Raw genomic sequence first — 5,308 nt, forward strand, 5'->3', positions numbered from 1 at the left:
GGACAACTGACTGATTTTCTGAGTCTGCAATAGTGAAATAGCTCCCACCTTGAAGCGGGGACTTCAGACATCCTTTCCTCATGGTTGTGGAGGTTTGTGCAAGGTTTCTTTCTCAGGCTGCTGCTCTCGGTGGCTTGCAGTTGTTTCTTCATGTCTTCTGACAGCTCTGTGTGTGTATGTGTGTTTGCATGTGTGTGTCTGTATGTGTGTGTGTGTGTGTGTGTGTGTGAAGTGTGTGTGTGTTGATATAATTGTTCTCATGATCTCCCAGTATTTTCATTTTATTAAGACATCAATCAGATAAGATAAAGGTTCATGCAAACAGCTTCATTTCAATTTAATTGTCCATTTAAAAGCTCTCTAAATATGGACACAACTCTTAAGTTCCTGGCAGCTAGTGTTTCACCAGATGAGTTTTAGTACTCAAGTGAATCTATACCATTGCTTTGGCAATGATATGCTCCGAGCGACCCAGAGAAGAAGAGATCTGGGCAGAGGTGTGTATTAGGAACAGATGACCTTGCTACAGCATTGAAGGAGACATGGAAAGAAGGGAGGCTGAGAAACAAGCTGTCCTTTCCCCCTGCTCCTCGACTGAAAGCAGTGGTGCTTTGCATACATGCATCTGCATCTCAGAGTCAGAGCATAGGTGGGAAGGTTAGAGACAGGTCCTGAAGGAGATGGCAGAATGATGGGACACTACAGTCACTTCGCAGAGACAACCTGTGTCCAGTTTTGTAGTCTGAAGGCATGTCTTGGAAATTCAAATTACAACCTCATCTTGTGTGGACTAGTTTTAATCTTTCAGTCATATATATTAAATATTTAAATATATTATAGTTCGATATACACATACTGCGACTAGCACAAAGTATTTCAGAGTATCACAGAAGTGGGTAAATACTCTAAGACTAAGCTCTTGTGTATTTGGCAAGATTGTGCTCTTGATGCACAAATTGTTCTGAAACGTGGCTCAAATTCTTTTTCTGGATCTTACTTGTTAAGTCCCTATACGATCAAGACCCAAGGACACAATAAATAATAGGATATATTTAACCTAAATAAGTCTAGAGGAACATGTTTCTTGAGGATAGCATACTAAAGCACCTTCATCATCCAGGAAGCTAATTGATATTTGGTAAATATATTTATTTAAATGAATTAAACTACAAATAGACATAGGCCTCTTTTCCTTGGTATGTAAATAAACCACTATAAAGTAGTTATTATTTGAATATTTTTGTGTATTCTAGTCAACTAAGTAGTAGGGCTAAATATTTGGATTTATTATCAGGCTGTTTCTTTTCCTCATGGGTTCTTTACTATTCTTGAGTTATAGTGATTCACAGGTAAATTAATTGAAAATGACAGTTTATAAATCGCCTCCTATGTTTATATGTCTACTGACTGTCTTCTCTTATAGACAAATACAAATACTGTTATAGGCAAATACATAAGGCCAGTTTTGCTAGAAAGCTGATAGAAGTTTCTCTGAACTGGGTTTCTACATTCGAAAGCTTGAGATTAAATTTCTGAAAATAATTAATGGTTTCATACATTTTAATAAAGTTTATAATGAATAGACAGTGAAGAAAATTGCATATTTGTTGCAGTTTCTGCTGGAAAATAATTGCCACCAGAAAAGTCAAATGAGTAATAGAAATATTGGAGGGATGTAAAAATGGTTTTCAAGGCTTGCAGAGAAATTCGCCACTAGAGGGCACTGCTGTTCTTTAGCACAACACGTGTGCGCCCAATAGACAGGATTTAAAACGGGCTGACTGGGAATTTGGATTGTGCTATGAAATTCTCAGAAAGAGGAAAATAAACTTATGAAAGTTTATATAATTTATCAGAGCTTTAAAAAGGCGGAATACTTACAATTTTCATCAAACTCATTTTACTTATCTGTGATATGCATTTGAAAAAAGAAAATAAATGATTTGATAGTCTGCGGAAAAATTTAAAAGAGAATACTGTTTATTCATTCTAATATTTTCTGGTTCTCATAGTGTGAAATAATAATAATAATCATAGCTCATAGATAGGGTTCCCTTTGTGGTGCGACGACATTGTTTATATTCATTCTATATTATACATTTATATTTACACATCTAAAGTGCAAATGAGAAGACAGGAACTCTCATGACTCATTCATAAGGAAAGAGATTGAGGAGCGGAATGCAATGACTGTGTAAGTACATAGGCATGAAGGTGGGGATATACATGCATGCACACGAGAATAAAAATGAAGAATAATTTTTTTCTACTGAATAGATAAAATAGTGCTACATTATATAGGCATGTAAAGTTCAAGTTTTGGAGTTGGCATATAAAAGTTTTATTTCATTACTACTAACTACTGCAACCTTTGGTTAAAAATCAACTTAAGAATGCAGTATTTATTATATAAATGTATATATACATATATAATAAAGACATTATTACTAATATAGAAATGTAACATATATTTTATGATACAAAACATGGAAGCAAAGGACATATGATATATGTGCTCAAGTAGCTTGCACCATGATCCATGTTTGAAAAACATACTTGTTTGGAGGTAGAATTAGGAGTTCTGTGTGAGTTACAGTGAAGAACAGTTCTCTGTGGAGGAAAGAGATTTTGTGCTGATCATGAAATATGAGTTTAGTTCAAATTCCTTTCTAAAGCATTACACAGAGCAAGACTCAGGAAACCCTGGATAGCTCAGGTAGACCCAAGTATGTATATCTGGAGGCTTTGGTGAGTAGAGCTGGGCTGGGGATGTGGGGGTGTTGCAACTTAAGAGAAGCAGAGCTCAAGAGATCATAAAGGGGGGAAAAGGGGGAAGAGTGGCCTCTGAGGACAGGAACAGCAGGGGAGAGGAAAGAGGGGCAGAGAGAGAGAGAGATAAGAACAGAGAGAGGGAGAGAAAATAAGAGAGAGACCAGAGGATGGGAGGTGGGTGGGGCCCTTTTCAAAGGAAACACAGTGAATGTGCACAGGTGGTGCTCTTAGTGGCTACAGCTGAGGTCGTATCCTGTCAGAACTCCAAAATCAGGCCAGCACAGTTGCTTGAATATTAACGAAGGGGTGCGGGGGTGGGGGTGGGAGTGGGGGGAGACAGTTGACACAATTTCAGAAGAAAAATGGGGGCTGGAGAGGTAATCAGAAGTTAAAAACAATTGATGCTCTTGCAGAGTACCGAAGTTCAGTTCCCAGAAGCCATATGGTGGCACAAAATGATGTATAGTTCCAGCTCTAGGGGAGCCAATCCACTCTTCTCCCCTTACCAGATACATATCTACTACACTTAATGAGTGTGCAAAAAAATCTGTTTACGTTAAGTAAAAATGAATACATCATGAAAAAAGACAAATGAAGACCCAAGCTTTGTATGTGCCTTTGAACAATTGGCTGTGTGATGTGGTGAAACCAGCAACCAGGAAAAGAAACCCGTTGGGGACTTCCTTAGGGAAGTTCCTCTTTCAAAACGCAATCACACAACCATGTGACGATAAAAATATTAATTAAGGCAGGGTCACAAACATGGAAAGTGAAAGACTAAATGCGCCATTTGGAAAAAGTGAGCAACAGTGATTTTTACTAATTAATGGTAGGGATCCCAGGACAGAGAGAAAATAAAAAATGGGCTTATCTTATCAAGAGAATTAAGCCCATAGGACATACCAACAAGAAAGAAGTGAGTTTATATTAGAGAGAAGGCAAGCAAATCATTTGTGCTTTGGATGTTGAGATGTCTTTCATTTGATTAAATACACTCATTCTCCCTAGCAATGCAGGGCATGCTGTAGAGAGGAGTTAGAATGTCATAAATTTAAAGAGTTATATTTAGAAATGCTAATTGAACCAGGAGGAGGGGTTACAATTCTGAGTGCAGTGGAAAAAAAGAGAACAAAGGATTATGTCTAAAATGTGGGTCAATCTGTAGTTTTATGTTTAGAGAAAGGGCTGTTACCAATGAGATATTAAAAATAATTGTCTTAGATGCGTGTTGGAGGAAGGGTATAAAAAAATTCAACAGCATCAAAGAATAGGAATTCCCTGAAGTGAAATTCTAAACATGTCAAGATTTGAAAGTTAACATGCCACAGAATTAACAAATTCACAAAAGACCGGATCTATCTAGGAAAGCTTTATTTCATCAAGAATTTGGGGATAGAAGATTGGCCTGTTTTGAACAGAAGGAAGAGGATACATGTGCAACAGAGTGAATTTAAATAGAAAGCTGGGATCAAAGGTTTAAATATGAGGAGTAAACATTGTATATGCACCTGGATAAAAGGGGAAGGAAAGATGGCGGTAATAAAAGACCTAAATTAAGGAGAAACACATTAAAGGACCAAGTGTCAGACAGAGAGGGGGCTGCTGAGATGGCTGGAACCAACCTCTTTAGGAAGCTGTGACACTATAACTTCACATACTCTAAAGAGATATAATAGCCTATAGATTTGTCTGGGATATTCTCCAACAATGTCCAATCTATTTTGAAATTGCATACAGGATAAATTAATCAGTAAAAACCATGATAGCTTTTTTTTTTAATCTTTGTATTGAGATTGTGTCCTAGCCAGAGCTTAAATATATACTCACCCTGACTCCTCCTCCTGCTCAGATAATATATGTACAGTATATTCAGTAACTCAGAAAATGTCATATATTTTTTTTCTGATATTCAGTGCTAAAAAAAGATGACTCTCTTCTATAATAGGGTACTCAGTTAAGAAAGTGCTCAACATCCTTAGCCATCAGGGAAATGCAAATCAAAACAACTTTGAGATACCATCTTATTCTTGTCAGAATGGCTAAAATTAAAAACACCAAAGACAGTTTATGCCGGAGAGGATGTGGAGAAAGGGGCACACTCCTCCCCTGCTAGTGGGAGTGCAAACTCGAACAGCCACTTTGGAAATCAGTATGGCGATTCCTCAGAAAAATGGGAATCAGTCTACCTCAAGATCCAGTAATTCCACTCTTAGTTTACCATAGACTCTTATTGATGCTTATGTATAAGCCTAACAGACATTAACCTGAACTCTGTAATTTAAAAAGAGCAGCAATGTCAAAGCATGCTATCTTAGCCTCCTTTGCTGTAGTATGTAGTGTTTCTGCATTTATAGGCATTTCCCATTAGTGAAACACACACAATCCTTCTGAAATATTCTGTAAACCATACAACAGGACAGCAGGGCAATTGACTCTGGTTCACATCTCCTGTGCAGACCTGGGTGAAACCTGGCCATGACTTGGGTCTGTTCTCCCTTTCTTTGACTGTTTTGATTGCCGGCCCTCTGCCAGGCCT

The sequence above is a fragment of the Phodopus roborovskii genome, unplaced genomic scaffold (assembly GCF_943737965.1).
Source record: "Phodopus roborovskii unplaced genomic scaffold, PHOROB, whole genome shotgun sequence".
NCBI classification, from domain to species: domain Eukaryota; kingdom Metazoa; phylum Chordata; class Mammalia; order Rodentia; family Cricetidae; genus Phodopus; species Phodopus roborovskii.